Genomic DNA, 27,981 nt, shown 5'->3' on the forward strand with positions numbered 1-27,981 from the left:
CAGAACTTTCCACACATGGATATTTTTCATCTTTTAGTTTTTATAGATTTAACTTTCTTTTACAGATGACTATACTTTCAAATTCAGAAGCACATTATGTGGTTGTATAGATCAGTGTTTTTTCTGCTTAATTATATATTAATTATAAAGCTTTATTATTTTATAAATGGACTATATTTTGCTTTATAGCAGAAGAACTATAATACACAAATGCACAATAAATTTGCCGAAGCAAAAACTGGGATATATGTTTGTGTTACTTCATGTTTATTATTAAGCAGTTAAATTATAAGGCCGACTCTGCTGATTTTGATAGAATGCCCAACTTGATAATAATGAATAATAATGACAAAAGTCAATTGCAAGACTTTATGGCTTGTCAAATGAAGGGAGCTCTTGATACTCTGAAAAGAGACTAAGCAGGAATAAAGCAAATTCAAACTGATGTGTTTGCTTTCAGCATGAAGAATATGAGTTGGAAAAAATCTGGAGGTGGAGAAACCTGGAGGTTCTGCCTCTGTCTGAGATTAATGTTTATACAGCAATAAACCACTTTATTGTAAACCATATGTCTGAAGGAATTTAGAGATTCACTGATTTTCCATGCAATGTCTCGATATATGGGAATCATAAATTTGAGGGCTTCTATTAGCCAGTAGCATTTTGCAGTTGTTTTAAAACACTTTATGAAAAAAGAGAATAAAAAAATAAATAGAACATAGGAGTAAAATAGCCAATAATTATTGGCAATCAAGAAACTGACATATTTCCTAAAGTAGTTATAATCTAGGATAGATAAGAAACGCAGGCTGCAACCAGGATAGAATAGTACCTTGCTTAGGGGAGTAATGATTGTTACCAATATTAGTCTCATAAGCTATAGGTCCAAATCCCACTGCTTAATTGGGAAGTCTAATCCAATTGATTGATACCTCCTTATTAAGCCAATAGATAAACATCATCTTGAGCTGGAAGGATCACTGAAGAATACTGCCATTTTTAGACTAAAGAGAAGTTTGTCTATACTTGTTTCTTTACCTTGATATCTAGGCATACACTGATGAATCAATATATGCTTGCCAATTCAATGGGTGAAAAAATAATGTAAAAAATGCAAAATGAAGGGGTGATTAAAAATAATTACATAGATGTTTCAATAAAACATCCCATGTATGCCTAACACATAAAGTTCTTCAGTCTTACATTAAATTAGCCATAGGACTTCTTCACTTGGTTGTTCTGTGTGTGAAGACACAGGAGGAAGGTTATTTTTATCTAATTCAACCTCAAGGTGCAATTCTTTTGTTTACATGTACCTTACCTCATAGCCACATGCTAGTTATTCATAAGGTCTCTATTAAATTCATATGAGCTGCCATGTGATTCCTAAGCTAAATGAAATACACTGTGAAACCTATTTTATCTTTCTCATTTCTATGACTACAAACTTCCAACTCTCCATGTTTCTCTCAGGAAATATTCATCGTATTCATAGTTAGTTATTTAAAAGAATAACACAGCCCCTTGAGACTTTCAATCGATATTTTTTGGTTATAAAGTTTCCAAGAATGAAATCCTCACTAATAGAAAATGTTTTCAGGATATTATACCAAGTTACATGAACGTAAATTTCTTGGTTGAATCCTAGTGGTGGAAGGGACCTCAGAAAGTATCCGACTAAACTCCCTCCTGTTTCAGAGAAAGAAACTAAACCTCAGTAATATAAAGTGTATTTCCTTAGGTCACATTGCCAGCTAAAAAGCTAATGCATTTAAAATGAAAATCTAAAATGCAACCTTTTTTTTTTTTTTGGCTTATTTATTATTGTCATTTTTAACAATTTCCTGCCTCGTCTTTGCGTTTGTCTACACAAGCAGTTTATAACAAGTAGACATTAAATAAAATATTAAATCAGAAAAGAGTAAAAACAAAAACAAATTTAAATAAGAACAGAATGTTAAAATACCCATCCCCCCCCCCCCACTAAAAAAACCCCAACAACAACACTGACAACAATTACAGAATGCCGGCTGCAGAGGCTTACATTTTAGCTACCATTTGGGTCTAATGTTCAACTTTACTATAATTTCAGTCTTTGACCTCATTAGCTTGTGACTTAAAAACAATGCCACATTTACTTTTAATATCCAATTTACATAGTAGGAGGCCCCACTAGCCTAATTTTTAGAAATTACATCCACTCAGAGTGAACCTCAACTATTTCCAAGAGGTCTCCAGAGTTTGCTTCGTGTTCGCCTGGTAGCATTTCCTCCAAGCTCTCCATTCCTCTCACCAAACCCCCAGACTGCTGGCCTGGCTGCTGTGGCCCCAGCGAGGCAGCTGCGTCAGTGTCCATGCACATGCTTCCCCTCCACCACAGCAGCTGTGGGCCATCTGCCACTGCATCTGGAGAATGGGACCTTTTTTACCTGAAATGCCCACAGCACAATGGGGACCAGATGAAAACTTTAAATAACAACTTCTCAAGCTCTTGGACCATGAAAGGGAATTATGTGCGGAGAATTACATACAGCTATTGAAAAGGCTCCGAACAATCACAGAAGCCCCCTTGCAAGGTCTGAGCTCAGCCTTAATCCTGTCCTGCCTCATCTGCAGTGACCGGAGCAGCTCCTAGGCACCACTGGAAACGGTTCAGGGATTTCTGTGCCTTAGATTCTGAAACTCAGGCCAAAAGAGACTTCTAGGGGCGCCTGGGTGGCTCAGTCCTTAAGCGTCTGCCTTCGGCTCAGGGAGTGATCCCAGGGTGCTGGGATCGAACCCCACATCAGGCTCCTCCGCTGGGAGCCTGCTAAGAAGCCTCTCTCACTCCCCCTGCTTGTGTTCCCTCTCTCACTGGCTGTCTCTGTCAAATAAATAAATAAAATCTTAAAAAAAAAAAAAGAGAGAGAGAGACTTCTAAGCCCCCCCAAGAGAAGGAAGATTTTCTCACCTTAAGGTAAGGACCCCTTACCAAATTCTCATCCCCTCCCCCCAGTGCTGACACTTTTTCAGTCCAAGAGTGGGTTCCCTCCTCAGGCACAATGCCATCTTTCCTAATGGCAACAACATGGCCATGCACAGCAGTCTTCATTAGTGTCTTTTTCAAGTCAGGTTGACTAAGGCTTATTACCACGTGGGGGGCATTGCATGCCTGGGCTACTGGGCTACTTGCACGGTTGATACTGTGGCATAATTTTGTTTCATACTCTCTATTTTAATGACTCAAAAATGTTACACTCTAATCATACCCAGGGTATCTTTCTCAAAATCCTTGCAGCCAAAGCAAAATTGTATTTACATAACTGATGTGATCAGAAGAAAAAATACATTAGTTTTTTTTACAGAAATGAATCCAGCTACCTCATTGGATACATGTGTACTACTCTTGGACTGAAAGATATGAGGACAAAAACTTCCTACCAAAACCCACTACAAAGAAAAATGAGCAAATAATAGGTCAGGAAAAAAAGCTTTATTAAATGAATTCTGTAGCCAAGTAAAGGAAAATAACTTTTGGTTTGAAGGATCAGAATATTTTCTTAATTTTCTAGACTACTATTGTCATAACTTGTCCATGCACTGACAGCTGGTGCACCTAAGCCTTCGGTGGGAATTTCCTGGACAGTATTTTGACCACATTAGGGGTTCCTGCCTTGTACTGAAGATTGGGTTAGAAGATACACAAGCATTTTATAAGTTATCTGAGGTAGCTTCTGCTGTTAACAATGTATAATATGGGGATTTCACAAGTCAGTTGAACCAAAGTCATAAATTAGCAACTTCTCACCTACATGGGTGGACCTGGAATCAATCTAGTATTTGCTCAACACACGTAAATCAAAGCATCTGACTGGGGCAACGTGACATTCAACAGTTACTATGCTTTTCAATTTCATGTGAATATCCCTACTTAAAATTTTCTCCATGAGAAAATTTGTCACTTTCTTCACAACTACCAGCTCAGAAAACTATCAACATACCATTATTACTTGGTATTTGTAATCAAGCACTGTTTTTGGCTGCGTGATGTTTCTCATTAGTTTTGTTTTCTTCACGATGCTGGTAGCACACTAAGCACTTGGATTGATTGACTTTGCAGTGTTGACAGTCATAAAGAACTGAACTGACAGGTAAGAGAGCTCTGATATTTACAATGACAAGGTTCAATTTTGCTTGAGACCCTTTTCTATGTCTCATACAAATAAAGATACAGAAAATTTGGGGATAATTGAGAGCTTATATTTTTAATAAACATAGAGTCCTGCCAAACATTTTATTTTGTTTTATATTGCATAAGTACAAATGCTTAGTCAACTAGAACGATAGCATTCTCATATTAAATTATGCATTTAATATCTTTGGGAATTATTTTATATCTACATTTATGCATTTTTTCCCCATGAAACCAAGACTGCCTACATAAAGAAATTTTCAGTAAGTTTCTAGGTAATTCAAACTGAATTCAAGCTCCTAAATTTTTTTTTTACCTGAATTATTGTTTACATTTTGAGAATTAGTTGAATATAGAATTTTGTGTTTGTGTATATACTATGCATTATTTTCTTTCATGTTATCCTAAGAGGAATTTGATGCAATTGTTAAACATATTTTTAATAAGTCCTTTATTGAAGTGTAAAATATACAACAAAAATGGACAAATCATAAAATTTACAGTGTGCTGAATGATTGTTTGAGGTTCACCTTTGGCACCTGCTCATTTTCATTAATGATTAATCTTCTGTGTATGTGTATACAGAAACTTATTCAGCGATACTACTATTGATGGACATAAGGCTTTTCTCCAGTTTTTGATTTGGACAAATAACACTGTTAGGAATAATTTTTTGCATGTCTTTTGGTTCACATTAGTGCATAGCTCAGTTGAACATACCCCTGGGACTGGAATCAGTGAAACATAAAAAATACATATTTTACTTTGGTAAACAATGCCAAACAGTTTTCCAAAGTATTATAACAATGAGTTCTTCTCTAGAAGTGCATGAGATCTAGATCCACCATATCCTAGGCCACACTTGCTATTTGTAAATATAAATACAGTTTTAGCTCTTCTGGTAATGGTATTTTGTTGTGTCATTGGTTGACATTTCACTGACTATGTTAATCAGGGTTTTCCAGAGAAACAGAATGATGGGATATGTATGTATGTAGGCGTATATATGTATATATACACACACATATATTTGGAGATTTATTATGAGGATTGGCTCACATGATTATGGACGCCAAGAAGTCCAATTTTCTGTCTTCTACCTAGAGAACCAGGAGCTGATCAGTCTACTGATCCGAATGGTAACCTCTTCTGGAAATGCTCTCACAGGCATACCCAGAAATAATGTTTTACCAGCTATCTGGTAATCCTTTAGCTTAGGGCATCCTTTAGCCTAGACAAGTTGACACATAAAATTAACCATCACACTGATTTCTAATTAAGTTGAGGAGCTTTCCTTTTCTTAGTAGTTTGCCCAAGGCAGGTCCAGTTTACACCAGTTGTCTTGGTAAAATAATCAACAGCTCCCTCTTTCACTTCCAAGAAAGTATCCCTAATTTGCCATTTGGATATGCTTTTGACTAATCAGTTGATATTTTTTTCTCAATTTTGTATAAATTTGTTTTATATTTTTCTTATAATTTATGGGAGTTATTTACATATTTCAGAAATAAATCCTTTATTGGTTATATTGATTGTATATATCTGTTTTTCTACTTTGTGGCTTGCTCTTTCACTCAGTGGTATCTTTTGGCAAAAAAAGAGTTCTTAATTCTTTTTTTTCCAAGATTTTATTTATTTGAGAGACAGAGTGAATAAGAGGGAGAGAGAGAAGGAGCAGGGGGAGGGGCAGATAGAAAGTGAAAAACAGACTCCCCGCTGAGCAGGGAGCCATACATGGGGCTCAACCCTGGGACTCCCGGATCATGACCTGAGTGGAAGACAGATGCTTAACTGACTGAACTAGCCAGGTGCCCCAAGAGTTCTTAATTCTAAAGCAGTTCTAATTCTTATGAATAGTGATATTTATGTCCTGTTTCTGCCTACTCCTTAAACACAAAGATATTTTCCAGTTTTCTTCTCCTTTTACATTGTGATTCTATACTCTTCTGCTTATAGTGAGGAAGAAATCAAGATTAACTTTTTTCTACACGGACTTCCAATTTTTGTCTGTTTATTAAAACACCATTATTTCCCCCCTAGTCTGCAATGCCATCACTGTCATACATCAAGTATCTGTATCTCTGTTTATTTTGGGGCTCTCCATTCTGTCCTTGTGGTCTATTGGTAATCCTTTCACCGATAACCCACTGATTTCAGGGCTTCAACTTTAAAATAAGTTCTGATAAGTTGTGAAAGCCCTCCAACTTTGTTATTCAAGATTTTCTTAACTAAATATATTATGTATAATAAATTATATGTAATTATATAAGAATATATTAATATTTCAACAAATACAACAAATATTATTTATAAATTATGAAATTATAATTATAATTAAATATAATTAATTTAATTAATAAATGTAATCAATATATGAATTATATACTACATATCTGTTTTATATCCTTTGACCTATCAAGGCCATGCATAAATGTTTATCAGAAGGTAATAAGACACACAGTAAGTTACATACAGTCTATAACAGCAAAAATTTGAATGGTAAAAAAAAGAACCAACTTAATAATCCAATAAAAAGGAAATAATTTTTAAAAAGTTTGTTTCAAATGATAGACAATTGTGTCATTATTAAAATAATGCTTTATATGAATGTTTAATTAAATTAATGAGTATATCTATTATTAGCTCTAAAAGTTTCCAAAATAGTATAATCAATATGATCCCAATTTTATAACATACATACTCTTCTTCTAACATATATATACTACACATCGTATATATATATTGTATATATTTATTTATATAAAATATGTATTAGAAGAAATATTAAAAGTGGTATATATGCTTGTGTTTTAGGACCTTGGGCAATGATAATTTCCTTCTTTAAAACTGAATTTATTCTCCATATTCTCAGGAAAAAAAATCATCTTATTAGAAAATAATTTTCTAAATATAGGGATATTCTTAACAACTATTTGTGTAATTATTTGTTTAATAACTGCCTCCTTCCCTAGATTATTCATTCTATGTGTGCAGGAACCATATTTGTTTTGTCCTCTGCTGTTCCTTTACTATCTCCAACACCTGGAACAATATGTAGAACATAGTAGATGTTCATCAAATACTTGTTCAAAAATGTTGTTGCAGAAATCAATATAATTATACTAGGGATTGTTGGTCATCCAAATGCTTACTATATGCTCTAACATTTGGTAGAAACCTTGTCTGATACTCAAGAAATGTACGACAAAAACAAGGCTGATGTTAGAGGAACAAATGAAAAATGCAACAAAATTGTCTAGTTTAAAATTACAGGTACATAAGCTGTGGGTATATACACAGTACCATATTAGCACAAGTATGTTTAAAGTTTTGGGGAAATAAAAGTAAACGGATGCATTTTGATGCAGATGCAAGGAATGTAGTTACCCTGTAGGTCAGGAAAGCAGGAGGCCTGAATGGATGCAGCCTGGAGAGGATCTCTGGCAGGCAGAGAGAGGTAAGAGCACCAACACCGAAAGCCTGAAGGACTGGCCTAAAGGCAGAAAGGCTGAGAGGCTAACTACCTGTTTCACATTTTGCACCTTTCAGGTTTGCCTCACTATTCTGGAGGTTCTTGGTGCATGGGGTAGAGCAAAGTTCTCTGGAACTGTCATAAGGAGAGGATTAATGACTATGAAGGGCACAAGCAAATTCTCAGGACTAAATTCTTGTATGACTTACAGATCTACATTTTCTTGGTTTGAATTATAATAGAAAAAAAATATTTCTGGGGAAATTAAACAACTTCTTTCATTATTTATGTTTAAGTAAACGAAATTTGGCAAAATGCTTTATAAAAGAAGCCTAGTAACTACCAGACTAGTTAATGGGTTCCATAATCATCCCTACATAAGAGTCTAGAGTCCGTGAATGAGAACTTGTCATTTTTACAGAGACATATGAAATTTGAAATACTAAATCACCATTTTCCCATTTATAAACATTAATCAACCGCTTAATTAATAAATAATCTTTTAAATGGTTTGGCCTTCACTAGTTAGAATCACTTATGCAAATGAGAAATATTAATGTCAAATCAGAGCTGATGTATAAGTAGCTATGAATAATTTGATACATTATAACAGTTCTTTTGTAATATTTTGAAGCACTCTTATTGCATTAGGCAGACTATAACTGTCAGAGCATTTGCATATTACTTTAGTTACTATGTAGACCATTTTAAAAAAATGAGTATTTGTGTTCTCATTGTCTTTCTATTGGCATTGGTGGGTGATGTCCGATGTATTTGCCTTGCTTCCTAACATTCCATTGATTTTATCACTTGGTCAGATACAACATAAACCAAATTATTATTTTTAAAAAACTACTTGGTATAGGAGAAGAAAATTGTCTAACGAATTTGTCCACTTGGAACCTGATATTTAGGAAGCGGCAAATGAGTTTGATATAAACTGTTTGCTAGAACCTAACACCTTACCCAGCTGGTATTCAAACGCAGTAAATGTCAAGGTGCCACTCAAAGCAATGAACTTAATAACAACATATCAGGGATGACATTAGCTCTGATAACATCGCAGATAAAATGCAGGCTACGATGGATCTGTGTCTTCGCTTCTTTTTAGTTTGAAATGGAAGACCTGCTAAAATCCATAAACTGGGTCTATGACTGCCATTAACCTTAGAAGATTCCTCTGTATTAACCCCACTAGGTTGCTAGAGCATTTATAACTTTGTGATGAAATGAAGTTGATAGATTCATTATATTTCTGGTAAAGGACAGGACGAGATATAAATTCATTGTTAGATCTCAATATTTTTCTCAATGGTTAAAATCCTTTCACAATTATGTCAGCTGTCAGAAAAAATGTGCTAACGTTTCTTTTAATTTCTAAACTCTTCTTTAAGGCAAATATAATTTAAGTTTGCATAAAAATGATGGATGTTGATGGGGACATTGAATCTCCTCTACTTAAAAAATTTGTATCTTCATTGTATCTTCTTACTTATAATTACGTTAAAACAACTGTAATTATCTTTCTCAAGATTTGATATATTACAGCTATTTTTAAAATCATTCAATCTTTGTTGCCAGGTAATTTCCTTAAAACTGGGTAATATACAAAATATGGGCTCAAGATACTGATTAGAAAAATAAAATTATTCTAATTATGGTTACTGGGTGTATAATGAGATGTTATATTGCTTCTTTGATATTTATTGAAACATCAAATGTTTTGTGATCCGTATACAGTATGCTATTAAGTTGCTCATTTTTTAATTTTACTTCATTTATTTATTTGACAGAGAGAGAGAACAGCAGGGGGAGTACAGCAGGTGGAGAGGGAGAAGCGGACTCCCCACTGAGCAGGGAACCAGATGCGGGGCTTGATCCTGGGGTCCTGGGATCATGATCTGAGTCGACTGAGCCATCCAGGGGCCCCAGTAGCTCATATTTTAAATTATACTAATAGGTTTCATGTCTTTCTTTTTTGTCTGCTTGATATATCATTTTCTGAGAGTGGTGTGTAAGATCTACAAGTCCAACTGTTGACTTAATAATGATTTTTCTGCACAGTTCGATTAATACACTTTGAAATGCTTTGAGCCAACATGGTTAGGTACATAGGTGTTCTTGGTAGACATGGAAGGGAACCTGTTCTGTTGTTTCCCTTTATCGTTATATGCATATCTAATATTATTTTCTTAAAATGCTATTTTTGCATTAAAATCTGTTTTGTCAGATACTATGATTTCTACTCCTGCTTTCTTTTAGAACATACTATTTTAGTATATCTTTTTTTCCATCCTTTGATTCTCAGTTGTTCTCTTGTGAATATCTACCTCTTCACTGTCTTTAATAAGAAAGCACTTTAGAATTCTTCCATGTCCCTCACTTTACTAGGCCCTACACCCACCCCTCACCACATCATATTAATTTCTGTGTTAGTTGGATACATTTGCCTTCATTTTAACCTGCCTTTATTTACTTAGACAAGAATTTAAAAAAACCCTCTACTTTTCATGTCTTATAACCTCTACTTATATCTCTTATAACACATCTTGAATAATTTCTCCAACTATTTGAGCATACCCTTCAATGTGTCTTTGTATTGCAAATCCTTTTAAAAGTTTTTATGTCTGAGAATATTTTTATAATAATTTTATAATGAATGGACTATTTAGCTCCACAGCAAATTGAAGCTAAATGATTTTCCTTCTAAACTGTAAACGTCCTTTTCTGTTATCTTTTTGCATTCAGTATGTTGATCTGCTCATTGATAGGTGACTTTTCTACTTGGAAGCTTTATGAGGATCACCATTTACATGATGTTCTCAAATTTTCTAATAATTTATCTATATGTCATTTTTTTCCTTCCTATCGTTTGGTCCTCTGTGAGTCCTTTTACTTGGGGTCACTCATCTCCCTTTAACCCTGGGCAATTTGGGGGCATCTGGGTGTCTTAGTTAAGTGTCTGCCTTTGGCTCAGGTCATGATCTCAGGGTCCTAGGACAGAGTCCTGCATCGGGCTCCCTGCTCAGCGGGGAACCTGCTTCTCTTTCTCCTCCCTGCTCGTGCTCTCTCTTGTATCTGTCTATCTCAAATAAAATAAATAAAATCTTTAAAAAAATTAAAAAAAATAATGCTGGGGAAGTTATTACCATTATTTCTTATATATATTTTCAATTTCATTTTTATTTTCCTTTCTTCTCAGACTCTACATACAACAACATATATCCTCTTGACTGCTACTCTCTGGGAAGTTCTTAAACTGAACTTTTAGTTTACTAATTTATTCATCATCTATGTCTGTTCTACTATTTACCTGCATCATTTTGTTTTTCATTTCAACTGTTATGTTTTTCATACGTCACTGAGTTTAGATTTTGTGGTGTTTTGTTCTTGTTTTACGTTGCTGTTATCTCCTCTATCTCCCAAAGCATATTTGTCATGCTGAGTTTAGATTCTTGGTCCATCTGTTCCCATAATTATGTTTCTGATGCATATATTGTCTTAAGACTCAGGCCTTGGACCTCTTTCTCTTTCTATCTACATTTCTATCTCTGGTGATCTCATGTTATTTAATGACTTCAAATGTATCTTTTATGGTGATGACTCACAAATTTGTATATCTGTTAGGAACCTGTCCACTCAGTTCCAGACTCAGATATCTACCTGCCTACTTGGTGGCTCCATTTGACTATATCATAAGCATCTTCAACTTAAATGTCCAAGACTAATATCTACCCCTTTCCACATACACCAGCTCCTTCTATAACCCTCTCCATTTCAATGAAGATGTTCCATTCTTGGGGCACCTGGCTGGCTCAGTAGGTGGGCCATGTGACTCTTGATCTGAAGATTGTGTTTGAGCCCCTTGTTGGATGTGGAGATTACTTAAAAATAAAATCTTAAAAAGAAAAATATGTTCCATTCTTTCAGTTATTTAGACAAAACTCTATCTACTGCATTCTTGACTCCTTCCTTACTTACATTTTCTACCTCCAGTTTATCAGAAACATCTCTAATATATACACAGTGTTCTCCAATATATACACAGCATCAGCGTGTTATATATACCTCCTCCACTGTCTTATCTGTGCATTACCTTTTGCCTGTTTGCCAGTCTTCTTACCTGGACTCTTGCCCTCTTCTACTCAACACAGTAGACAGAGATCCTGTTAGAATGTCAGTCAGATCGTGTCAGTCTTCTGCTCACAGTATCCTACTAGCTGTCCATCTCACTCACAATGACAAAGACCTAACTGTGACCTACGGGGCTCTACCTGATGCTCCTCCCCCAAACTCTTGATTCAACTTCCTGATGCCATCTTCTGCTTTTCTTATTCACTCCATTCTACCCACACCCATCTTCTTGTTCTTGCTTACATATGCCAGACTTCTTACAGGAGATGATCACAAAAATCATCTTTGCAGTGACGCCTTCTCTTCTTCCCCCATCCTCACTCAAATTTCACAGTTAGCCATCTTATGTCTCCTCTCTCCAATTCATTTTTATCCCTTACCAACCACTGTTACCTAATATTCTATTACTTATTTTAGTTTCCAATTAAAGTTTCATTTACATACAACGAAATTCTCCCCTTTTAAAGGACAGTTCTGTGAGTTTTGACAGATGTGTGCAGTGGTGCAGCCACCATGACAATACAGATACAAAACAGTTCCAACTGGCCAAAGAATTCCTCCATGCCCTTTTGTAGTTCTCCTTTCCAACACCCCCAACCCCTGGCAACCAGTGTTTTTCTCCTTCACTATACCACCTTTTCCAGAATGGTGTATACATGGGATCATGCTGAATGTCATTTTTTTAAAAAGATTTTATTCATTTATTTGACAGAGAGAGAGAGGCAGTGAGAGAGGGAACACAAGCAGGGGAAGTGGGAAGGGAGAAGCAGGCTTCCTGCTGAGCAGGGAGCCCAATGCGGAGCTCGATCCCAGAATGCTGGGATCATGACCTGAGCCGAAGGCATACGCTTAACGACTGAGCCACCCAGGTGCCCCAATTTTTTTTTTAAAGATTTTATTTATTTATTTGAGAGAGAGTGAGAGAAAGAGCATGAGCAGGAGGGAGAGGGAGAAGCAGGCTCCCCACTGAGCAGGGAGCCTGATGCAGGGCTCCATCCTAGGACCCTGGGATCATGACCTGAGCCAAAGGCAGACACTTAACTGACTAAGCCACTCAGGCACCACTGAATGTCACTTTTTGATTTTGGCTTCTTTCACTTATCATAATGCATTTAAGATCTGACCATACTGTTGGCATGTTTCAGTGTGCCATTCCTTTCTACTGCTGAGTAGTACTCCATTGTACGGATGTACCACAGTTTGCTTTCCATTCCCCACTTGAGGGGCATTTGAATTCTTTTCAGTATTTGGTGATTATTTTAAAAAAGCCACTTTTCAAGAATTATTTTTATGTGTTTCTATGTGAACATAATTTTAATTACTTTTGGAAAAACATCTGTGTGTAGAATCATTTGACTATGTGGTAGGTATATGCTTAGCTTTGTAAGAAATAACAGACTCTTAAAAGTGGCTGTAACATTTTTCATTTCCACCAACTATGTACAAAATTTGAGTTTTGGTTGCTCTACATCTCCAGCACCAATCAGAACTGTGGGTTTTTTTGGCTTGTTTTTTTGTTTCTTACTCATTATAATTGGTATTTAGTGGTATCTCTGTTTTAATTTGCATTTCTCTACTCACTAATCACGTTGAGCATCTCTTCGTGAGCTTATTTGCCAACCTGATATCTTTTTTGATAAAGTGTCTGTTTGGATAGTTTGCCCATTTCTTCCTTAGAGTTTTTCTTTTCTTATTAGTAAGTTTTGAGAGTTCTTTATATATTCTAGATACAAATTCTTTATCAGAAATATGATTTGTAAATATTATTTCCCAGTGCATAGCATGAATTCTTTTTCTCTTTGTATGTCTCAAAGAACATAAGTTCTTAAGTTTAATAAAGTTCATTTGTCAGTTTTTCTTCTACAGATGCAATTAAAGTTTAACCACAGGAATATACATGGTAAGAAATACATGCATATCTTTACATTTCTTTCTCTCTTCTCTCTCTCTCTCATTCATAGCAAGAGAGAATGAGAAATTTATTACAAAAAATAGCTCACACAATTGTGGAGATTGGCTAAGTTATTTCAAAACATGTAAGACAGGCAGTTATGTAGATGATAAACAGTTTTGAATCCATGGGCATGGGTGACAGTAGTATTCTACAGGTAGAATTTCTTTTCTCCAATTGTTCATTGCTAGTATATAGAAATCTGATTGGTGTTTGTATACTGACTTTGTGTTCTTCAACCTTACTAAATTCACTTAGTTGTTCTAGTAGGTTTTCATAATTTCACTGGGATTTTCTATAAAGACAATCATGTTGCCTACAAATAGTTAGTGCTTTATTTCTTTCTTTCCAAAGTGCATACCTTGTTTCTTTTTCTTCACTTATTGTACTAGCTAGGACCCCCATTATGAGGTTAATTCAGAGTAGTTTGAGTGTGCATCCTTGTGTTGTTATTTATTTCTTGNNTTTCCCTACTCCTTGCCAATGTCAGCATCATAAGATGGCCTGAAAGTAGGGCTATTTCTTTGTACGTTTCTCTGTTTTATCTCTAACGCTAATAACAATGCTCTAGTAAGCAAATATTTGATGAACAAATTATTGTGATGTTTTATTTTCTTTCTTTCTCTTGAGGTGGTTTTAGTCCTTGTTTTGGTATTTTAGCCTATGAACTCAAATTCTTTTTTAAAAAAATTTAAACTCAATTAATTAACATATAGTGTATTATTAGTTTCAGAGGTAGTGAACTCAAATTCTCATATAGTAGTAAGTACTGAAGACCAAACCCAAGTCTGGTGAGTTTAGGAGAAAGAGGGAGGATAATGTCCAGGCTGGAGAGCCCAGATACCCCAGAACCAGTGTGGACTATTCTTATTTGCTGGCACTGCGTCAAGCATGTCTTGATATACTCCTAGAGGGAAGCAGCATGGGGAGCAGGCAGCCTTCTCAGGTTGATACACTGATTCAGTGCTTGGAGGAGGCTTGGAGGAGGCACACGTAGGGTGAAGGTTTAAGAGTAGGTAGCCATTCTCATTGACTTTTATCCCAGCAAGGATTTTCTGCAATCCTCATATTACCCCAAGGATATCTGTAGAAGTGGCCTGCTTTGTCCTTAATATTTCTGTAATGTAGGGTCATGGAAAGAAAGTTTAAAAATATCTTTCTCAACCCCTTTACTGCTGCATCAAACTACTGTGCCTGGGCTAACATCATTCACTTCCCACTCCTGCCTCTTCCCTGCTACATCACTATGTTAGGAACTAACACTAGTTCAAGGCAGTTTCAGTTTTCAGGGCATTCTTTCTTTCTCTCTCTCTCCCCCTCCTTCCTTTCTTCCTCCCTCCCTCCGTCTCTTCCTTTTCTCTTTCTTTCATTTCTTAAATAAACATTTTAACTACAGAAAGTTTCAAATGTATGTACAGAAAATAGCATAGTGCCCCTCATGTACCCTTTATTCAGCTTAAAAACATTAGCTGGTGGCCAGTACTACTAAATTCACTCTCTCCTGGATGATTCTGAGAGAAACCCCAGACTTCATATTTGTGGTGGATCTGTATTGTGTCAATTTAGCAAAGCTGTGACTACACTTTCCAGAATTCTCTGCTCTGCAAAGTTCAGGTTACTATGGTCCACAAGAGACATGTATGAGATTTGGAAGGTAGAAGAGAGCTGCCGCCATATTTATTTTATGTTTGGAGGGTTGGTTCAAGGCATGAGGTGGTGTTGCTGCTCAGACATGTTGTCACTGGCCTTCAGTCATGGCAGCAGCTGGGCTTGTACCCTTGTGCTGAGCCAGATCCTCCTTCAGTTTCTTCCATTTCTGGGCCAGGCAAGTACCTGGTGGTACATAAAGGTATCACCTTCTCCTGCAGGATATTCCATCATTGAGACTGAAGGCTTGAATATGGTGAGAGACCAACATGGCCCCAATTTGCTCTGTGTGGGTCTGACCCATTCATACAAGTCTCAATTTTGTCCTTCTTCACCCACTTTATGTCTGTGTTCCCTTCTCAACCATCTGCTCTGAAGACTTCATTCTCTAGCACCAGACACAGAAACAATGACCTCATGTAGACTGTGTAATTTCATAAGGTCAAGCAGAAGTAACTGTTAAAATGAGCCTTCAAAAGGAATATGCTAGAATTAGACAAAGAATGGAGGGTAGGGCATGCTGAGCCCTTACTATCTTTATCTTCTAGTGGTCGACTTCCCTGATTAAACCCCAAATGAAACAATACTTCATCTATAAATACCTGTATATGTAAAAATACAAATAAGGAAATTCTGCTTAAGTTACAAAACTCCAATTCCATACCATTTTATAAAATCAGAGAAAATTAAAAATGATTTCTCTTAAGTCCCTCTGCTGTCCCCCTCCCTGACCCTCTCACTCACATTTGAAGAATATATCCTTCTATAGTTTCTCCCAGAGAACTGATTCTGGGGAAGAAATTCATGATACTTTGTTATCTTCCTAGCCCACTAAAACATATATCATCTGATGAAATTTTATTAGCATTTGATTGATTTAAAGACAACTATCTTCAAAGAAACATAATTAAGAGACCAGATAGGTTATAATAAGATATCGTACTATAAATGATTAGTGAAAAGCATTAGCCTATTAAGAATATTTCTAAATGGCTACTTTTATTTTCTTTCTTTCCTTCCTTCCTTCCTTCCTTCCTTCCTTCCTTCCTTCCTCCCTCCCTCCCTCTTTCCTTTCCTTTTTCTTTCCCCTTCCTTCCTTCCTTCCTTCCTTCCTTCCTTCCTTCCTTCCTTCCTTCCTTCCCTTTCTTTTGAGAACAAGAGCATGAGCAGGAGGGACAGAGGGAGAGGGAGAGAGAATCCCAAGAGATTCCACTCTGAGTGCAGAGCTGATGCAGGGCCCGATCTCAAAGACCTGGTCTCACCACCCTGAGATCACAACCTGAGCCTAAACCAAGAGTGGGATGCTTCACTCACTGTGGCACGTAGGTGTCCCCTGATTGGCTACTTTTAGGTCACTTTTCAATGTATTTGTTTCCTAATGATATTAGAATGTAAATGTATTAATGTGATGGTACTATACTATACTAGTATAGGAACAATTATACTGATCAATCTAACCAAAAAAAGGAAAAAAAAGAAAAAACCCCATCTCTTTTTAGGAATTCTAATATATTCATATTGCCTATGATTCTTGATAAAGCTCCTTGGATACTGCTTGTCTACCAATCCTTGATTATGAATTTATAAGACCTAAGTAAAATAAAACAGAATCTGAATCTTTTGACATAGTGATTGTGTTTCTATTTGGCATTAGAAATGATTTTTGAGCAAATCAGATTATAATTACTATCTTGGTATCAATTGATTTTTGTTCACGGAGATTAGCATAAGAGGTTCCTCCATAATCATAAACTGAAATAGAATATTTTCCTGGTATCTTTTTATTTTTATATATACTAGTAATGTCAAGCTGATTCTTTCTAAGAAAACACAGCAATAAAACAAAAAAGGAAAGGAAGAAAAGAAAAGGGGAGGGAAGCGGGGAGAAGGAAGAGAAAAAAACGTTTTTGGAATTTGAAGGTTTTTCAGTCAATCCCTGTAGTTGAAATAACAATCACAAGTGAACCAAGGATAAGAGTAAGCAGCGGGTCAGAGATGACATTAAGATTTCAATAATTATTGAGCGTATAATTCTTGCCCTACCTGAAACTATCACGGACCTCAACAACCACAACAAAACGGCTGCTGAAACAACGTATTTGTTATTTTACAAGACACACACACCTGCTAACATATCTTATTTGCTCGTAAGCTACTAGAATTAGTTTTCTTTGTTTTATAACCGAAACTGGATGAATATCTTGAATGAACTTCCTCAGGCAGGATTAAAGTCTGTTGGTTGTGGGGTCTGAGGCAAAGATGTTGATGCTAGTAGTGAAGGCCTGGACTCCCACATCATTGTAAGATTCACACCATTTCTGAGTATGGTCGGGAGACTGCTCCACAGTCCTCGAGTTTCAGGATGCGACTATGATATTAGGGTGTTGTCTGTAATAAATAATTATTTATTTTTCTTTGGAAGGGGAAACTAGAAACTTTCTGAGAAGGATTTTCTGAGAAGCCTAGAAATTAAAATTAAAATCCCATAGGGCAAAGCAAGATAATTATTTTCCTCCAATATCCATCCCTGATTAAATTTCTAGCCCTATTAAAATGTATGAAAAATTAGCCATCTTATTAATAATTATTTCAACTTGTTCTCGTTTTGAGTTAAACTGATTATGCATAATAATTTTTTCATTTTTAAATTAGGAAGGTAATATCATCGCTGCAACTAAAAAGCAAACAAAATTCATTGAATTTCCCTGTGCGCCTGAACAGTTCCAAGCATATATCATTGAAAATGAAAGCATTTAAGTCTTTTCCTCAAAGTTTTTTCTAACTTGTTTTATTTCTGTTTACTATAAACTTTAATAGAACTTCGATAATTTAGCCACATATTCTATTATTTGATTACTTATCAGAAGGATATGCTAAAGATGATGTTTCAGTATTACTGAAACATAGCACATGTTCTTGAATGAATGGATACAAATGATATGATTTTTAAGAGGACCTTTGTATATATTTAAGTTACCAATAAATCATAATATGAAAGCATTACTTGAAATGTATAATGTCAATGTAAATATTTCAAATCCATCAACTTATTAAATTCCTCCAGAAAGATCTGTTATGTTAATTTACAACATCCAACACCCTTTTGAATTGATTCTAGTTCATCATTCTAAGGACATCCATATAATTAAATATGGGCATTGATAGTGCTCTTGTGGTAAAATGAAAAAAAAGAAAGCTATTTTGTACTTTCCATGGCTAAATAAAACATATGGGGCTGACTTAACATGTAGAGGTATGGGTGGATAAATATAAAGCAGAGTTGTAGGTCTCTTATGCTTTCCATTCTTTTTCACGCAAGGGTAGGGGAATTGCAGCCATCTGAAAGATTCATTTGCAATACACTATCACAAGGAAAATGCAAAGTTTATTTGGAATGACCTTTAGTTTCACAGTTTAATCTATTGTTATTCACATTTGTATGTATTCTCTAGCTCATGACATGCCCCTCCTGATCCTAAAGTAGGATCCCCAGGGAAAAGCAAAGTCAAAGTAAATAGATATCAATGCTTATATTTGCAAGTGGGCTGAACTCCCTCAGGGAGAAAGGACGATATGCCAATTTTCAATCGTCTAGAGCAGTGTGCCAACATTATAGGATAGCAATCATAGTTACACTACAGTTTGAAATCTAATAGCCATTGTAGAATTCTATTCACTTTAAGGATAAATTTTGTCTCATAATATAACATACTGTAACATAACATAACATAGCATTGCAGAGCATAGCATACCAATCTATGATCCAAGCAATAGCCAAAGGAATTTAAAAAACACATCTTATTACTCATTACTTATTAGAAGGATATATATTTTTTCCTAGAAATATAATCCAACATTCCTAAAACTTTCAAATAGCTCCCAGTTTGCCGCAGTTATTTATTTTAATTTTTTAAAAGATTTCATTTGTTTATTTGAGAGAGAGGAGAGAGAGAGCATGCACAAGCAGGGGGGAGGGGCAGAAGGAGAGGGAGAAGCAGGCTCCCCGTTGAGCAGGGAGCCCAACATGCAAGGCTCTATCCCAGGACCCTGGGATCATGACCTGAGCCAAGGGCAGATGCTTAACTAACTGAGCCACCCAGGTGGCCCTACAGCAGTTATTTTAAATGCTACATCTAAGTCTGATTGAAAAGTGTAATTTTTGATTGCCTAATGCTTTCAAATATGGAAACATGTGGCTAAGCCCGCCAGGCAATTAAGAAAATATAAATGTAGTGTTTTCATTGTGTACTATGGGAACTTAAAAATTATGTATTGATTCAAATTGGAGAATTCATTGATTTTTTTAGATCAACAAATTCTGGGGTTAAAATGGGTATAGACTATCTCTTTATTATCAAGTTTGTTAAAAATAAAAGCTAGTGAAGGAATTTCATGATTTGTTTTTATTCATTCAAGTAATATATATTGATGCCCACGACTGGCAAGTAGTCTAGTAGGTGCTTGGTATTATACCATGGTAAACAAACAAATAAAAATTGTAGTTTCTGCTTACCATGGAGTTTAGAGTGTAATGCAGTTTATTTACCTACCATAATTAGTCGGGTGTGTGTGTGTGTGTGTTATTTCCCTTCCTTTTATATAAAACCAAAAAACCCCTCACAATATTACCACAACAAAGAGTATACTTTTTTTGTTTCTCTTTCCTTATTTCTAAAGGATTTCAGAAAAGCGATGAGGGACCAATGTAGGGTAAACAACTTCATTGCAAGAGACAAAGAGGCACCTGTTCCCATCCTGGGACAGGAGGAAGCACTGCATCAGTTGCCATGAGTGGCAGAACCTTTCTCTGTTGATTTACTTACAACAGTCTAGGATCCAAAACGCAGCTTGACAATTTGACTAAGCACTAATAGCTCAGAAGAGTTCATTGCAGTTTGCAGAAAGAAACCCAGAAATCATCATAGATCGTTGCCTATTCCATGAAAAATGTGAATATAAAAATAATATCAATAGAAACCCTTTTGTTCAACCTCTACTTGCCTAATTTGCTGGATTCAGCAAAGCTTTCATTTCATTGAGATGTAAAACAGAGTATCTCAATATACTGACTGAAGTCTACAGAATAGAATATATGTATGGCTCCTAGACCATCTCCTCTGTAAAACTTCCATTCTAAACCCACCTGATGACCAGTGTGCTGATAAGAATCAGTTTGGGGCGCCTGGGTGGCTCAGTCTGTTGCAGGTGACTCTTGGTTTTGCCTCAGGTCATGATCTCAGGGTTGTTGAACTGAGCCCCACATGGGGCTACCAATGAGCATGGAGTCTGTTTGTCTCTCTCCCTCCTCTCCCCACACTGTCTCTCAAAGAAATAAAATGTTAAAAAAATTGATCCCAAACTGATTTATGTTGGTTATATTTCATAATTAAACAAACTTTCATTAAGTATTATGTAAGTAATAAAAAGGGTGTGAAAAGGAGTTATTTTTACCAAAATCAAGGAAAGTTCATTGGAAAGATTTGATAATGTAAGTAATTGAAAAAAAATCATTAGGGGTATATGAGACGTATATAAAAGAATAGGAAAGAAATGTTAAATTTCAGATACATTCTGTGCTCAGCTTCCTCCTTAGGTGGCTCCCCATTAAAGGAAACCAAATCTGAATTCATAGATAATAAATTATGGCTTTATTTTATGCTGGAAAAGTAACACCAATAAACAGTCAGAAATCACACAGGCAAAAGGCTTTGGTCCTATGTCAAAAGTTTGGCTAGTGAAGGTGAATTTATTTAAGTTAAAGCATTGTGTTTAGGAAATGTAGGTGTATAGTTTTTATTTTTTTAAATTTTTTATATATTTAAGTATTTTATTTATTTATTTGAGAGAGAGAGAGCATGAGAACTGGGAGAGGAAGAGGGATAAAGAAAGGGAGAAGCATGGGGCGCCTGGGTGGTGCAGCAGTTAAACGTCTGCCTTTGGCTCAGGGTGTGATCCCAGCATTATGGGATCGAGCCCCACATCAGGCTCCTGCGCTATGAGCCTGCTTCTTCCTCTCCCACTCCCCCTGCTTGTGTTCCCTCTCTCGCTGGCAGTCTCTATCTCTGTCAAATAAATAAATAAAATCTTAAAAAAAAAAAAAAGAAAGGGAGAAGCAGACTCTGCTGAGCAGGGAGCCCAATGCGGGGCTCGATCCCAGGCCCCTGGGATCATGACATGAGCTGAAGGCCGACACTTAACCAACTAAGCCACCCAGACACCTGTATGTGTATAGTTTTTAGTTGATCACTGCTTTAACCACATAGCTTCAGATAAAATTATTTCTACTATCTATGTAAGTATTATCATTGAGACAGTCTGAATTAATTTGAATGGTAAAAGCAATGAATACTTGGATTAGACATGTGTGAAAAAGTAAGTGGCTATAGTGAGTAAATATTCTGTTTTGGAATTCACCCTTTATGGCTTTATGAGTTATTTGAATCAAAAGGAATTTTCTGTGTCCAAAGAAGAGTCTAAAACAAAACAAAATAAGTGAAGAAAGATACCATCAAGAAAATGAATTTTCTACAACACTTCCATCTCAAGAAAGCAAGTCTTAGAAGGTAATTTTAAAAAATCTAGAAAAAGGACAGTTTGAAAGAAGGTTTCTTAGTTTGGAAAACAGAGTCATCAGGGGGAGGAATAGATTTTGTGGTGCCGCTGCTGTACAATATTAGAGAATCTCTTTTTAAAAAGTAATACAAAATTATAAATCTAAATTATACATGAAAATGAATTTGAGTAAGAAAAGGAATCAGTATATACACATTTTCAAAGTTGACAAATATTACAAGCATTATGTCATACAGAAAAATAACATTTAGTAACAGTCTGACACACCTTACCATTTCCCCTTGTATTTGTTTGCAATGCTAGTTCCATTTTCAAATAAGAATTTAAAAATATCTTCTATGGGACAATAGAAAGAATGTCTTGCTTCTTGTATGGTTGATCAAAATTTAATTTTTAGGAAGATTTCTTCCAGTTTCGTAATTTGTTATGGGTAAGGCCATGTGAAATTTTTAGAATTGTCAACATTTGGAAAACTTACATCAAATTGTTTTCATAGAAAAAGTACATGATTCAGAACCATTTTGCCGTATTGGTAGTAATTTTGCATGTCTCTTAGTATCACAGACCAAGATGGATCAGAAATACTGGGATCTGGAAAGATGGGACTGCTCATATAGTCACATAAGTGTTCTTGCTATGTGCGGCATTGTTGCAAATTTTTGCTTTGCAGTTGTAGGAATTCAGATAAATTCTGTTTTACATGATTCCCATCCAACAAGAAAACATCATCATGTATTTATAATTGTTTAAAATTACCCTCTGGGAGCTTGCTGTGGCAACATATATACTAAAATTAGAGAGATACAGAGAAAATTAACATGGCCTCTTCACAAGAATGACACACAAATTTGTGAAGGGTTCCATATTTTTATCACTGGGTGATGCATGGACTTGTTGAATCACTATACTTTATACACCTGCAATTAATATAACACTGTATGTTAACTATACTGAAATTAAAATAAAAACTTATAAAGTCAAAAATAAAAATAAAAAATAAATTGTCCTTTGGAAGTGTACTATGCAATAGATTGCCCTGATGCTTAAGCTTCATTAGATTCAATTATTGAAACCCAACCCTCCAAGTCCATCATTTACAGATAGGTGAGTGAAGGAAGTAGGTTGAGAGGAATACCATCCAAAGAAAATTCACGTTTCAACAATGAAATATTCATTCATGCTGTTAGCCCGAGTGTCCATAATTCTCCATTGGGGTTGATGGCAACGACTACAACTGTCTTACACTCTGCAGACTTAAGTGCAATTATTTATTGATTGTTTCATTCTATAACAATTCTAAGACTACTTAAAGTCACACAAGTGCTTTTTGACTTTTGTGGGACTTATGTATATTTTTTCTCACTTGTTTTTTGCTTTGTTGCTACATCCTCTTCAGGGACGTGAAGTGGGGTGAAGTGACTCACCCAAAGTTATGTGTTTTTTAAAGCAGAGTTTCAAACCAAACTTTGCAATTCAACAAATCCAATGTTGACTCTAGGCCATACTGAGTCCTTTTCTGTACAATATTTATGACGTTATGACATTTGAATGCATTCTTAAGTGTCCTGGCATATTAGGCAAGTTAATGTTAGCTGATGTCACAAGTGTTTTAGAGTACGATGTGAGTATTTTTGTTCTGAGGGGTCGTTCTTTTGCAAAAATTTAAAGGACCAAAGTTCCTTCGGTCTTGTGGTACTGTCACCTACAATATACAGTCTCTGATCCTGCTGCAGAATGGAAGGCAGCAAGGAGAGGGCACACAGGTGTTAATCCTCATGACACGTGTAGCTGCTGTCACATGCCACAATATTAATAATGTGGTTGTACCTACATGGAGTGAACAGGGAAATATATTCCCTGGTTTGACAGCAACGTCCCATCCAGAGAATAAATAAAGAAAAAAATAGTTTATTTTTAAAAAATCAATTATTGTAGTCAAGTTATTGAAAAGGTAAATGATAAGAGAAAAATAAGGGACAAAATTATACTTTAGTTTCTTCCTGGCCATCACTCTTAAAACCCTACTTTTTAAGCTCAAGCCATGAAGAAAGATGGTCACAGTATGAGAATAAAGAGATATTCAAAGGGCAGGTTAAAACATATAGTTCTTTATGTTTTTCCATATCTATTCAGTACGTTTGTGGTTGGACATCTGAAATATAACTCATTATGGGTTCTACTATAATGGGTATTCTAAATTTAAATCATACATTTGTAGAAACATATTAGTAAACATTTCTTTCAATTCATTCAAGAGTTTTTTTGTTTGTTCATTTTACTTTTTGGGGCACATATGTCAGAATGCCCTGCACACATGAATCTGTCTCAAGGAAACCACAATTTAGTGGGAAGGTAAGCCACACACATAAGCTCAAATGCAATGTACAAAATGAGATATACCATGAAGGAGACATACACAGACTACTTTGGAAGTCTGGGCAGGAGGATGAGAGGGGTGAAGGGGAGTTGGCAAGCTTTGGTGATGACAAGATAGGCTTATCCAGTTCAATCAAGGATGTTTTCACCTACTAATCTACTAACAAATAGGAAAACATAATATTGCTGACAGGTTAACAAGCCATTTTTCCCCATTTTATTAAGAAATTATTGACATTCATCACTGTATAAATGTAACATATAGCATGATGGTTTGATTTATATATACTGCCTTCCCATATAGATGTAATAAAAAGAAAAGAAACAAGAATAAAAGAATAAACAATTCTTGATATCAGGACTCTTAGAACTCACTCTCTTGACAACTTTCTTACATATCATACAGTAGTATTAACTACAGTCATCATGTTGTACATTACATCTCTAGTACCTATTTACCCTATAACTGGAATTATGTACCTTTTGACCCCCTTCCTCCACTTCCCCCCTCATCCCACTCAGCCTCTGGTAACAAGTCTGATCTCTTTTCCTATAAAGTTTTTGTTTTTTAGATTTCACAAAAAACTATTTCTTGATAAAACAAATGACTAATAATTTTTAATTTGTCAAAGTCCTTCTTGCTTGAGAAAAAGATTTAGATGATATGTATAATAGAAAGTAGAAAAAAAGTTTTGTCTTGATAAGTGTAGAAATTATGTCTGTATCATGAAGATCTTAAAAATATCTTTATTGGTTTTATAAACTATTATCACCTTCTTAATGTCTAATATGCAGAAATATTTCAAAAATTTAAAAATTTAGTACTTAAGATGATGACAATTAGCCTGGCAAATCTAAAATCTGGCTATACTTTTCTTGTCCCTTGAAAGTGTCATTAGAATTTCTAATTAAGATTGTGGGATCAGCTCACAGGTTGTGGGATTGAACCCTGCCTCGCTCTGTGCTCAGTGGGGAGTCTGCTTGAAGATTCTCTCCCTCTGCCCCTCCCCCTTGATCTCTCTCTCTCTCAAATAAATAAATGAATCTTAAAAAAAAAAAAATCCTAGGATCAGTATTCAGGCTTATCACCTGTGTCTTATAAAAGCAAACAAGAATACTTATAGAAGAATAGTTTGGGAGATGGTAATGTTCAGTCAGAGTAAAACTAAACGAGAAGGAACCAATATAAATAATTAAGTGTGCTGAAACTCCATGGTTGACTACTTAACAAGGTTTTTTGTCCTCAGTAGGGTTAACAAATTAATTGTATAGAGAAAACCACATTTAGAAACATATAAATAAGCTCAGCCAAATGCAAAGCCATCCATCTTCTGGCACCTGCCTCATCTCTCTGACCCCTTCTCCATGTCCTGCTGCACTGAACTCACTGAACTACAAGGCTCTCAGGACCAGCCTGCACTGTTTCCTTCCTCTTGTCTTTGCTCAAGTTGTTCTCAGTCTTTGGAAAGTCTTCCCTCACTTACCCTCTGCATCTTGAACTTCCTCACAAGAGCCAGCTCACATGTTGTTTTCTGTCCCTGATTCTACTTCCCCCCTGCTCACTGACTGAATAAATAATTGCTGAGCACCTGCTAGACTTCAAGAGGTGTGTAAGGTGGTGCCAATGTTCTAATTGCTAATAAGACAGGTGTGCTATGCTTCCCAGAACTTGGGATCTTGTGGGGGATACCCTCGGTGGCTCACAGCACCATGAACTCACTCACTTGTTTCCAGGCATTCTTCTAAGGGATTTGACATAGGTTTGCCGATTTAATCCTCACAGCAACCCCCGTGAAGTGGGCACCATTCTCCTCTGCATATACTGCACAAGGAAACTACATGCTGGAAGCTGCCACCTGGTCATTGTCAGACACAGATATGCCTACCCCTTAAGAAATGTTGGCTCTTTTATTTCCCAGGGATTTGTTTCATTTGTTGAATGTCAGGTCTCTTGGATTCCTCCGCTTTTGCCCCTTGACATGATGTCAAGCTAATCCTTTTGTTTACAGCGAACCTCGTGAAATTGCTGTTCTTCTGCTCCAGCTACCTTGTGCCCAGAGCCAGTCATGCAGGCTCTCACCACTCTGGTCTTGGGTCTCAGACATCACTCTTCCTGTCACACTTCACTGCAAGTACGGGCCCAGGCACTCCCTGTCTCCCTGTAGCACTACAAAAACAAGGCAGTGATTTTTAATGAGCTCTTCAACAAGTACTTATGGAGTCCTTGCTGAAGGCTGGACATCATTCTCGGTGTCAGAGATATAGTGGTGAAAAAGGCAAACAAGCCTTCCTTTCTAGAATATGTACTGGGAAGGAAGATTAAAAGCAAACCCTTCTGTACCTCATTCCTCCAGGTGAAGTTTTCATTACTGAGTCAAAAACAGAAGTTCCCTGGATTGTACCTACCATGGTAGGTAATAAAAACTAACACTTTTTCTGCATTTACAATGAGCCTGTCTCTTTGCCAAGACATTTATATTTATTAATTCGATCTTCTCATAACTCCAGAAGGTAGGTAACATTGTCATTCCATTTTGAAGATGAGGAAACTGAGGTTCAGAGTAGTTCAAAGCCATATGGCTTGTGGGAAAGTAGAATTTCATATTCCCTCTCAGGCAGTGTGCCCAGATCCTGCGTACCTGGTAAATGTCTTTGAAGACAACAAGAGGAGAGAAGAGGTGAGTTGTGTTGAATAGAGGGGCCAGAACAATTCTCCTTACACGGAGAAGGGGATATAGCTTTGTGGGCAGAGAAGACCTACCCCTTGCTCTCTGATGGTGCCCTGGGAAGTCGACAGCACTTCAGAGAGAAAGTGTGCTAAAGGAGACTGAACTTTGGGCAGCTTTTTAGCAATGACTAAAATTTTCATTTGCTATCCATGGCACAGAGACAGAGAACCATCAAACTATAAGAGCCCTCACGACCTTGAACCATGCAGGTGTCAGCTGTGAACACTGAAGCTTAGGAATAATACACTTTCCCCATTTGGAAGTCACCACTTGGTTTCAGTATGATCCTTCAAGGGGAGAAGGTCCTAAAAATGTTTTGTACTTAAATTTCCCACCAGGTCCATAAAATAAAGGCCCAGAATGAGATTCACTTTTGTTAAAGGAAATAAATACATGGACATATCTTACATATCTGAGTTTATGGTTTGAGTTTCATTACTGTTACACAGCAGATATTGATGGACTGCAGATTGGGGTCAAAGGCTGTGCTACACGCAGGATGCATAGCAGTAAACTAGAAAGGTCTGACTTAGTGAAGTCTATAGTTAAGTGGGCAAAACTGATATTGAATAAACAAGTACAAAATTTAAAACTACAAATTTTGGTAAGTGTTATAAGAATCTAGGACACTATGAAAGGGGATAATAGGAAGGATCCACTTGGGCTCAGGGTTAGAACAGCCTCTTCTGAGTAACTGACACTGTAAAGATGAAGACCAGTTACTCAGGAGCGTGGGGTGGGGAGGAAAGATTCTGAGCACAGAGAAGAGCACAAGTGAAGAGTACGAAACACCCAAAGGGTTGAAAAGGGAGCCAGGTGTCTGAGCATGGCAAGGAAGGAGGAAGGTACCATGTGAGTTTTAGCTGAGGAGGTAGGCAGTAGCGAGAGGCGGAAGAACCACATGTGTCACATTAAAGATTTACAGGCT

General features: G+C 36.3%; 1 long non-coding RNA gene and 1 other non-coding gene across 4 annotated transcripts in view; one reads left to right on the forward strand and one right to left on the reverse strand.

The window, feature by feature from the left end:
- Nucleotides 1–27,981, reverse strand: part of LOC103680960 — a 168,786-nt gene that overhangs the window by 96,375 nt on the left and 44,430 nt on the right. The window lies entirely within an intron of this gene.
- Nucleotides 22,716–22,818, forward strand: LOC121105665. Its single transcript, XR_005838300.1, has one exon. It is a non-coding gene; the product is annotated as a U6 spliceosomal RNA (small nuclear RNA).

The sequence above is a fragment of the Ursus maritimus genome, unplaced genomic scaffold, assembly GCF_017311325.1.
Source record: "Ursus maritimus isolate PB19 unplaced genomic scaffold, ASM1731132v1 scaffold_28, whole genome shotgun sequence".
Classification (NCBI taxonomy): Eukaryota; Metazoa; Chordata; class Mammalia; order Carnivora; family Ursidae; genus Ursus; species Ursus maritimus.